Below are 12,314 nucleotides of genomic sequence, written 5' to 3' on the forward strand. Positions count from 1 at the left end.
TGAAAAATCATTTTCAAAATGATCAATCTTAGGTAAGAACGAAGATCTATGATGAAGATCTTCCCATGGTAAATCATCAACACACAAAATTTCACGAATTTGCTCAACAGCATGAACAAGTTCAGAAAAAGTTGTTGAATCCGAGTTTGATGTTGAAAGTGATTCTTCATGGACTACATTCATTAAGTCAATTTCGGTTGAAGAAGGGTCGGAAAACGACTGTACAGCCTGATACGAAATTTCATATGGGCTCAAAGCCATAGCATCACCAAATGAATCTATTTCAGATTCGGAAGGTACGATCCAAGGATCATCCTAAACAATAGTGTCCGATGAAATCATATGAATGGTTGCAGTAGAAGGTGATACGTTAGGAGGTGGAAAGGAAAAAGTTCCTAGTAAACCAGAATCTTTAACTAGTCCTACTCCAACATCCTTGTAAGGGATAATTGTTTTTCCGACATGCTAGATACTTTCAGAAGAGGCTGGGTTGGATGAAAAGTAGGTTAGTTGGTCTATAGTTACGATCTTTCCATTATGAGGAAACTTTATAAGCCGAAAGACCGATGAAACAACAGCAGTCATAGCGTAAGACCAACTACGACCCAAGAGAAGGTTGTAATCTAGAGGGGCATCAACCACTTCCACATCTAGATTAACAATTTTTCCTTCAACCCCTATAGGTAAATCCTGTAGAATGCAAAAAGGATGGAACCCACGGCCATCAAAAGCCTTTAGAATCATCGGGGATTGATTAAGTGTAGGAGAACCAAGTGATCTCCAACACTGGATTGACATAATGCACGTTGAAGCTCCCTCATCAATTACAGTCCTATAGCAAGGTCTGTTTTTGACTAACACTGGAATCTGGAAAGCCATTTGATGAGGTAAATGAGGTGTACTATTTTCTAAATCAAAGTTTATAAGGTTCGAGTCCTGAATATCAACAGCTCCTATAGCCGAAAATAGCAATTTACGCTGTGCTAGACATGATTGCAGCACCTCCAAAGCTGACATTGTTGAAGGTGAAATAGCTAAATCCTTAACAATGTTATAGTTCTGAGCAGCTCTCGCATGTGGATTAAAAGCTGACTTTCGAAGTATACCCTTGGCAGGCGGTTTGATTACTAAGTCTGGTTTAGGTTTCTCGATCTGTAGCGGATTGGAACTAGGAGTTGAAGTTGATGGGTTCGAATTAGAAGATTCTGCTTCCTTACCACCAACAGGACTTTTACTTCCATAATCTTGCAATCGTGTCACAATCCTAACATGGGACATCATCATTATGGGTTCTTCTGAGGCATTTGAGGAAGAACCTATCATTTTATTGTCTTGACTAGGAAATGGATCCTTCAAGACAGCAGGCGTTTGAGAACCTTTGACAATTTTTGCAACCTCAGCACGATGAGGGCAGTCTCTTGTAAAATGCTCTGCGTCACAAATGAGACAAGGATAACGAGGTTTACGTTTCTCATCAGTAGATTCCATTTTATCTTGTTTCTCTTTCGAATTTTTATCTGATTTATTTTTCTTCTTCCCCTTCTTTTTACCGCCGGATTTTGATTTGGCCGTAGATGACTTTACGACATGAATATTGGCAGAAATTTCTGTGGAAGAGTCTCCTGTCAGGGAATCTGGTAAAGTTATGATAGGAGAAGAATTATTGGAAGATTTCTTCTTACTTTTGGTGTTAACTATACCAATCATACCATCAGCGGCATGAGACCCTGAAGGAGCTGCAGTTATTTGATTTTGTTTAGGAAGGTCAGGGATTTTCTCATGTAAAGTACCCGACTATGTATAAACGAGGTCAAGGTATTGAGCTTGAGCAATTACTTGCTCTTCTGTAACGACTCCTGCCTTAGCTACATCCTTAGTGATTTTAGGTAATAATGATTTAACAAACCATTCTGGTAAGATCTGATCCGGAATAAAAACTTTCACTAAACGCTGTCGACATCTCCATTCATGAATGGGATCTGAAATATAAGTGGACGTTGACTGTTTTAATGAAGTTAATAATTCTGTGCCATTGTCATACCTGACAGACAACTGAAAATGAGTTAAGAACGAAGTGGCTAGCTGACTAAAGTTATAAAAAGTGGCCCGCGGTAACTCAATGTACCACTTGGTCAGAAGACCGATTAGAGTGCGTTGAAAAAGACGTAAACGAATCGAATCATCTAAAATGGAGTTAGATGCACACCAGAGGTGATAAGTCATCACATGGTTTGACAGATCCTCTCCTGATTTACCTTCAAATTTTGGGATGTCACTGGGCAACTTATTCGGCATTGGCAACCAAAACGAAAGATAATTAATCGGATCGTTCATAAGGCGTGACAAATCAAGCAAGTCCAAAGTTGCAATGAACTGTAACTGACGATTAGGGTCTCGAAAACCCTGGGTCATGAGACCAGCCCCAGGAGGAGGATATCCAGGATAACTAGGAATTCGAATTGCATTTGGGATATTATATCCTCCCGGAAAACCAGGATTAACCGGACCGTACTGGGGTTGTTGAGGTTGCTGATAAGTATATCCAGGGTACGGTTGATACTAATAGACTGGGTTCTACACAGCAGGACCCAATTGGTACTGTCCCTGGTATGGTTGATAAGTAAATTGAGGTTGACTTATGACAACTGTACTTGGACTAGGTTGTCCTACAGGCAATTGAACCGAAGTCTAAATTGTGGGTCCAGACTGAGGTAAAGATGCTTGAGGAATTGATGCAGGAACAGTAGAAATTGAAGCTGTCGAAACTCCAGAAGTAGGTGGGGTAGATGGAACAGATGTTGCAGTAGTCGTTTGAGGCAGAGTTCGAGGCAAACTAGGCCTAGGCTGAGAAACTACATAAGGTGCAGAAGTTTGAATAATAGGCTGGACAGGTTGTTAGGTTGAACCAGAAACCAAGGGTTGTCCAGATTGAGATAACAACTGCACATTCGGTTGCAAGATCTGTTGGGATTGAGATGGTCCCACACTATGTTCATTCTGGGTATGGACCCATAGAAGGTTGAGCATATTGAGGACCATAACCGGGTTGAGGGTAGGGTTGATAATTCAAAGGTACATTTCCAGCTCCTTGGACAAATGATTGACCTGAAGGTGGTTGGAAACCTTGAGTTGGGTACTGACCTTGAGGTTGATAACCTTGAGGCACGTACTGATACTAGGGTTGACCTTGAGGTACATATTGACGCCATTTTGTCAGGCAGATAAATCGTTCTTGCGAACAAGACCGATCTCCCTAGTATCTATGGATATCTAGCGACAAGCAAACCAAACAAATTCTATCTTTCTCTAAATATTGTGATTTATAAATAAAGGCTAATAGATGTTTTACACCCTACCTCAGTCCAGTGCTAGTTTTTGGAAGCCAAGCTCCGTTCATCCAAATGAGATCCCTTTTAAAGAATCTGCAAACACAAACAGGCACACACATCAAATAACACCTGCATAGCCAATATAATAAACCATATTTATCATGATGATCAAGGAATTCATGAAATAAATCATAGAAGACAATTTATTAAGAAAAATGAATCTGATTGTATTAACTTTAAACAAAGAAGAACTTTACAACCTTGGTGCCTTGATGTTGTACAAGCTCCTCCCAGGGTCCAGCAAGAATCTCCTCTACTTTGACATGTTTCACTCTCTTCCCAAAGAAGCCAAAAGTTATGTAATTTCTCCTCTCAAGCTCAATTAGGAAGACTAAATTCCAACAAAATTTATGCTAAAAAATGTTCAGCTTTCAACCTCCCTAGCAACTGGCCCAATGCCTCAATTTATAGTGCAGAGGAAGGAAGTTATGAAGTCTACCTTCGAAGGGATAGAGTCCTCCTTCAAAGGGATAAGCTCCTCTCATCAAGGGGTTAGCTCCTTTAGTTATGGGATGCATGAACCACCTAGGAGTGAACTTGCCACCTAAAGATTCCTTCTAGAAGCATCCAGAATTAATCCAAAGTGAGTTTTTAATAATAAACTTGCGCCTTTTTTACTTTTACAGGGGTCCGCACCCACTCCTTTAGAGACAGAGCAGGTAGGTCCACAGGGAACATGAAGAAGGGGTGTGGGACCACAGGTAATGGTAAGAGAAAGTGCGGAACCAGAATTTTATAGATTTTCAAAGGCTTTCTCTCATTTTTAAGGCTTTGACATGAAGAGCTGAGGTTTGAGACTTGCATAGGATAGTATGAGTGGTGATAGACTCACACTGACTGCAAAAGTCATGGTGACAATATTTTGTGTAACAAAGAGAGTAGAAGGACATGATGAATATTATGATTTCATCAACAAATTAACTGGTGGTGTAGCCCAACACACTAGATATCATGTCTATGATGTCTCAGCTGAGGTTGGAGAATATATTCCATAGATAAGGGGGAGAGTCCTTTTGGGTGTATTGTTCTTCTCTGTTGAAGGTCTGGTACAACCGAGCAAGTCTGATTGAAGAAAGGGTAGGGTACGTATATAGCATATCTCCAATGGAAAGAGGAGTCAGACTTTGGCTTGGTTGTAATTGTAGCATTTGGTTAATGGATTCAGCAGTGATAGTAAATAGAATAGACTGGTCAGGGGTTCTCACTGCCCTTTGGATAGGATCATAGTTCATGTGGCAGTAATGTACTATCTCTGGGAAGATATGAACTTTGGGGAACTGGTATTTGGGTAAACTTGATTCCCACAGTCCAATTTGGTCTGCATGGTTCAAGTACTGGTCTTTGTACTTGCAGAATAGTTTCAAAGGGGATTTTGAGACAGAGGTATCTTTAATCTGGAAATATTTGTCTGCAAGTGGGAGATGGTCTAAATCTCTATGAGGAGTTGTAATGGGCATGATATTCAATGCAATTGGGGCATCCATCCTTGGTTCTTGTGGATTCAAGGATGGGGCAAAGGGTTTTAATGAAATTGGGAAGAATTGGTCTATTTCAGGGTGTTTGAGAGTCACCAGGAAACTTATCTTACCAAATTACTTAGTATTTAAAGCAATTTAGTTCAGGCTTTGGCAAGAAAACAGGGTTTCTCGATGAAATTGGGGTAAATACCTGGTTTCGGCTATTGAACGGAGTAATGGCGACTGTGCACTGTTTGCAGGAAGCGCATGGGTCTACAAGGTGGTCTGGAGTTTAGCAGCTTTTGTAAGTTGGTAGTTGGTAGCAACTTGACAGTTGAACGTACTCTATGCTTTGCATGGAAGTCAGAATGTTCTTTTCATGATAAAATGAAAAAATTATAAGTTTTTTGGTTTTATGCGTAAATTCAATGACTTTGGTGGGTACGTTGGGAAAAGGATAGTTGGCGCCAACAAGGAATGTGATGTTTTGGCATGTAGCGGAGGTAGTAACTAGAATCCATCGCACCACTTTTTGGGATAAGTGGTTTTGGAGGGAGGCCACCCGATGCCATTCATCAAGTGCCACATAGCGGCGGGGTGAACAGTGAAACTGCTCACATCGGGTGGGTAAAGGTCAGCTTTCGGAGGCCGCCCGATATGAGTGTTGACCGTTGGATCTGAAGGGGTTAGATCGCACGGTGATCGGGGGATGATTTGATCAGGGTTTTAATGGAGGGGCCCGACGAGGTTTTAATGAACAGAAGGGTTAATTAACGTGGATTAGGGAGGCTTAATGACGTCAGGGGTGATTTGATTGGTGGGGACAGATTTAATTAATCACTGATTGACTAATTACTCTTTTTATTCAGTGGAGGATTATGCTTCTTAATTGGCCGCTGATCGACTAATTAATCCATTTAATTAATTTATTAATAAGGCATATGTTTCAAACCTCGGGGGTGGGATATTTATGATATGTGATTTAATAGAATATATGTGGAAAGGTTTATTTTCAGGAGTTAATAAATATAATTAAGATTAAAGGTTAATATGAAATGAAAGCAGAAAAGTGATTTTTGCGCTAAGCATAATGTGTTTGACATTTATTTACATATTCGCATTTACACATTATAACTTAGGCTAAATCTCCTTTGTGGGTTTTTTTTGGAAAAAGGGGTTTTGTATAGGGTTAATAACTTTTCTTAGGTAAATGGTGATTTCACCTTAGGAAAAGGGATTTTTTAGAGGAAATGAATGAATTATGGAGGGGTGAATGTTGGTAAGGGAGTTTTAGTACTTAGACCCTATAAGTTATTGGGCCAAGGGTCCGGTCCCTCCAGAAGTTAGAGAAATGCTCTGAGCCCCTTTAACTTAAGGTTTTAGGTACTTCTATCATTGCTTATGGGAAATTAGTGAAATTAAAGGTAAAATGAATGGGGAAATTAATCACTTGACTTTGTAAATGTTCCATTATCATCCACACTCTTAGAAACTTGATGATGAAAGTAAATGATATGATTTTATCCAATCAATCACCATAATTCTGCAACCATCCAACTACTTACCCATCTACTCATCCTACCATTTTTTCTACTCTTTATTAGGGTGCACTTAAGCTGGAAAACCCTTATCAAAACATTTTTCTTTTCTTTTACAATAGAAATCTATCTAAGTCTATCCTTATTACATCCAAGGGCTCAGATTAAATTGCTAAGCTCCTTTTATTTCCTCTACCTATCTACTTATCTGCCAAGAGTAAATAGTTTGGTCATATTTTATTCTCTATCTCTAAGCATGAAATTCAAAACATGGAATAGCCAAGATTAAACTGTTTGGTTACCATGTATTGTTGCATAAATAACAAGTTTCACACAATCATTATTATGCAGAAAAGTAAATAGTAGTGGCATTTGGACTTGCACACTTTCATGGTCTTTTTTGTTTTTCATTGGGGTTCATTTTTCATCTTTTTTGACCTTTTTCATTCTTTTTGTCCTTTTTCATTCTTTTTGTCCTTTGATTTTTCTTTTAGGACATACCCTCTTTACATTTTTTTTTTTGTTTGAATATGGAAAACATTTGCAGAAAGCAAAGGTATGTACATATTACAGTTTTGATCTCATCCATTCAAAAATTATGACACCTATTGGTATATGAACATAATAAATGGGACAACAATAACAACCATTACAACACATTCTCACCGAGATAAGTACTAAAATAACTGAAATAATTCAACTACGTTAGTATAGATGAAAGAAAACATGAAATACAAACATCTGCATAGTAGTCTTACAAATTTTCATAATCCATGCATGAAGAACATGTCGGCCATGAAGGCTTTTTTTATTAATTAAAATTTCCAAGACACATGTATAGTGGAGTGTTGGAGCCACTACTTTCTCCTCAAACAAACTAGTCTGTCTCTCTAATGTTTTGTGGGAGGAGCCAAGGTGAAAAAGTCCTTTTCTATTACAATAAGGGTGTATATATAACAATTAGGAAGTGATGCTTCACCTTCCTTATGACTCTTCATCTACCCTCATGACTATTTGTCTTCCTATTACTTTTTAAATTTACATGACTCTTCATATTCCATACATGTCCTTTGGACTTTCACTTTATAACACATTTTTGAAACATAATTTACATCATTAATCACAATGGTGTGACACGTGACAGCTCATGACATGAATTGACATGACAGTGTTGACATAGACTGCTTGATTATGTGGCAATGTCAAGCCACTATTGCTACTGTGTGTTGCAAGTCTGATTGAGAATACTTTTCTTTTCACCTCCACATGGCTTCGTGATAAGGGATCTTCAATGATCTCAAGTCTTGAATGGTGATCGAATGTTGGTGTCCCTTTACTTTCTCTTGATTTATCAACTTGCATACTCAACTATAAGAAATTATTTTAGCATGTTGCACTCCTTCATCATCCCTTCATGGCATGATAAGCTACATGTTTATGTAATTCACTCACGATGAAACGACATCAATTTGAAAACCCCCTAGTATAATATTGTTCATATTGATCCATTGACTGAGCTAGAACTAGATGGAAGGCTAGGAAAATGGCTAAGTGAATATGTAGTTACACAGTTCAAGCATTCAAGGGGAGCCTTGAGGCTTGAGACTATGAAGTTCACAGTTCAAGTTAGGCTGAGGGAGTAAACTGCATAATTTTGGAGATCAAATGGACAGCCTAAGGGGATGAGCATTGGATGAGCACATTGTGCAGTTCCGGGAGACAAGAGAGGGTGAGACGTTACATAGTTACATTGTTCAGGATCTCAAGTATGAGGTTGAGGCTAGAGACTATGCAATGCAGAGTTAAGGCCAAGCTGGGAGAAAGAATTACATAATTATGGGAGCCAAGGTCAGGGTTTGAGCACTGAAACTATGCAGTGAAGCATTCCTGGGGGGCAGGAACTACACATTACACAATGCCAAGAGGAAAAGTCATAGTTAGAGAACTGATACTATGTAATTCGTAGTTTAGGGAGGTTGGGTGAAGCTAGGTTGCTTGGTCATGACATTTTTCAGAACATGACTAAGTGTGGGATGGGTCAAATTGATGTGAACAGTGATAAGACTTCGACTATGACCACACACTTAGACTACTTGACGACAAAAAAACATAGATCATTCAGGACACATGATAGCACATTCCCTTCATGTGACAACTTTACAACAACTTACAACAAGTGCGACACTTAAGATACACTTTGCAACCACTGTGACAACACCTATGCGACATCGCTTAAAAATTTTTAAATAAGTGTGACAGATGTTTACATGGTTGGAACAACTCATTTACAAAAACATGACCTATTGAAACCACCATAATAGTCTTATATACATGATATGACAACTAACATGTGAATAGATGACATTTTTTCCTTCTTGCAAAGCGGGCAGAAACTCATCAAGAAAACACACGGAATGTCTTTAAATTTTTTTGACAACAATATACAAGACCAAGGAAGGCTTTGAAATTGAGCATAAGCCAAAATTTTGGAGGGTTTTGTAGCAGTGATAATAACCCCTTATCACATTTCCTCCATGGAACTAGTAGTGGTGACCGAAGACATAACACTTTGGTGCTAAGTGTTGGCTTGTTGGGGCCTGACCCAGGTTCAGAGGTGAATTAGCCAAGAAAATCTCAGTACTACTAGCCCTTTCAGTAAAAATCTATGGAGCACGGACTGAGGTCTCACCCAAAGTAGTACGGGAGGGTGGTAGAACCAAGTTTCTAAACCCTGGGGATGTCTGATGGGTTCCAAGTGGTCCACGGTTTTGACCCTACGCGCATGTCGCTACGCACATGTATCAGTACCTTGCAGCCTGTGATGATGTCTTCACACAACCCTACTCAGGGGTTGAATAGTGTTATTACCTAAATCCTTATTAGTAACCTGATATTAGTTGATTAAATTAGCTTATCTGTATGCTTTTAGTTATACTTAACAATATTCACCATTAATTGCACATAGTAAATAAATAGTATAATTGCAAATGATATCAACCATGTAATAACACAAGAATAGATACACAAATTCAAATAAAACTTCTCTTTATTATTCTTCCTCCTCAGCTACAGACTCAACTCCGCCCTGTGCACTTAACTGCAAGGGTCCGTACACTCAGCTGTGAACTCTACTAGGCCTCTGCACGCTCAGCTACAGAGCCTCTTACTACTACCCAAGATACACTTAGACAATTGCTCTGTACTTCTATCTCATTTTATCCATGTTATTATATTATAATATGATTGTCCTTACAACTTAGAGGCTCATTCTTATTTATACAATCCCATGGTTCGTGGACCATGGGTAGGCTAACATTACATTCAAACTTAGGGTGGATAGCCATATGACTTTAACATATATTCTGCAGCCACAATTCACGGGGATTTACAATAATATCACTCAAGACTTGGGCTTTGAGCCCCAAAACATGTTGTGGGGGGATTCCATGCCCAACAGACCCTCAACACAAACATCATGACTCACCCTCGAGTCACTCTGTCAGCGCAGCGATCTTGGCGCAGAGTCCCTCCAACTGTTCTCATACAGTCTAGATGTTTGCAATGCACTGAGCTATTGCTTGCTAAACCTATTGCATTCTCTCTTCTGAGACCTTTGTTTCTGGCGTGCTACCCTGCATTTGTGCATGCATCCCCTGAATTTGCATGAGCTTCCCTTCAATATTCGCCGTGATTGTGAAGGCTTTTTCAATACATGGCTAAACGCGTGCTTTGAGAACTACTTCCTTATGGCGCGCTGCGTCCACCTGCTCCTTTAATGGCTTGGCTTGCTACATCTTCACAAGTCATTGAGTGAGGACTACTGTCTGTGTAGTCCCTCTGATGCTGTCATATTGTTGTTGGAGTTCGTATTCCTTTGTCTCCAGCCAATGGATGTTGGGATCCTCCTACAAAGTTGTCAGGACCTCCAGTGCTTGTTCCAACATATTCGTACAGTCGCGTACTGCACCTCCAATATCTTCTAACCCTGCTACAATAGCGTTGGCACATTGTTCTTTAATTTCCATGGGAGTGGAAGGCTGCGTCTTCAACCGCAGCTTGGCAATCTAGAGATTCAGCTCCAGCTGCACCCTTAACGTTTCTTCTTTCACGTCACGAACTCCACTTGCCAAACTGTGGATCCGCACTTCTACTGGTAGATATATTGTGATGGCTAGCTCTGGGATGCATCGACAAGTGTCATCTATTGTGTGCACCAAATGTGTATTCTGTGACACCAACTCATCATGTTGCAAGTTAAGCTATTCTATGTTAATTTTTTGCTCACTCAGAACCTAGATCGCATGGCTCTCCCTGGCCCACAGCTCTGTTGTTATCCCATCCTATAACTAATATAGTGTTTCCCAGGGAAGGGCAGCTAGGTTAAGGCCAAGGTCTCTCATCATGCTAAGTGACATCTGATCCATCATATTTGATGATACTAATGCTCCCTCTGGTAACACTATTGTGTTGGTCATCCTTGTCTGCAGCATCTACTCTGTCGTTGAAGTGCCTGATGCGACATGGGTAGACAAGGTACCTTCCTAAGGGGGCCAGACCTGTAACTCCTACAGCTGTGCCTTGAGGGCCCCCAAGATAGTCTGGTGCTTTGTCGTAAACTCTTGAAACACTTCACTGGTTACATCGCAAACCGTCTCACTAATGTCATGGAGATCACCTTTGGTTAAGGTGATCAAGTCAATGGCCAGCTTCAAAGCCTTAACCTTCTTCCTTGGACCCGATCTCTCTGTGATGCATGGTTGTTTGAGCTGTGTGGACGTGGTCCTTGGGTCGGCTCCCCCTTCTACTATTTATGTGTCCTCTCCCTCCTACCTTGAGGACGTTGCTTGGCCTTCCTCTGCCCGTACCATTGGTGCTTCTACTGTCTACGTTGCTGCTGCTACTATTACTTCTATGGCCTTCTTTTGCTTCGCGGCTTTCTGTGCCGCTTCGCGCACTGCCCTTACCTCAGTCACTGCTTTTTTTTTCTACCTTCTCTCGGCCAGTTGGGTGACGCGCAGCTTGGCATCATCCTTCTTTTTCTGTGTTGTCGCTTTCTCCAATTCCACCAAATCTTAGGCACGCCACTCGGGAGGCCATGTCTCTAATATAGTAAATATCGCATCGTTAGTGGCTACAAATGGTAGCTTCATCCACTGCTTCAATGGATCCTTCCGCACCCTGATATAGATGTTGTGAATATTAGCTTTGAAGTCTACAAAACTCTGTAGACTATTGTGCACCATAGGTGATAGGTGCGCCTCCTGTTGATCCACATCTGGATGCTTGCCTCCATGAGCATACAGAAAATTTTTGTGTCATGAACCTGTTTTGCGCCCTTGGTGGCATAGAGCGAAGCGTACTTCGCGACCTCTAGTAACTCTCTGTCAATATTGGAAAACTGACTATCCTCTTACAGTTCTCCCACTACCAGTAAGATGGATAAGAGCAACCACGCATAGTGGAAGGTCTTACCCTACTCCTAGGATTCACGACAATTTATCAAAAACTCCTTGTAGAGGAATTTGACCCAGTTAAACTAGACCCCCTTCGTGCACTAATCAGCCAGCGTGGCCACTGGCACTGGTACCTCATCGGCATGGCACTTCCTCATTACTTTGCTGGCCAAGAGTTGGGTTGCTATGCGCACCCCTTTGTCCTTGATGTTGGAGATGATGTAGCCCCTCTTCTTCTTCTCGAGCTTATATTTCACCTTCATGGCTTTTGCGAGAGCCAAATCACTGCTTTTTCTGGCTATATTCGTGGGGTCCTTTCCTTTACATGGGAGCCCAGGTATCCTATGAATGAGGTCTTTCGTGATGGGAATACTCTCCTCCAGCCATAAATACCCATCATGCACCAGGTAGAGCAGCTGCCTAATGACGAAAATGGTGATGGGCGCGTAGTGGAAATGTGGTATCCATAACAAGTGC

Source organism: Pinus tabuliformis, chromosome 8 (assembly GCF_031772625.1).
Source record: "Pinus tabuliformis cultivar Carrire ecotype Pingquan chromosome 8, CPIR1, whole genome shotgun sequence".
Lineage (NCBI taxonomy): Eukaryota > Viridiplantae > Streptophyta > Pinopsida > Pinales > Pinaceae > Pinus > Pinus tabuliformis.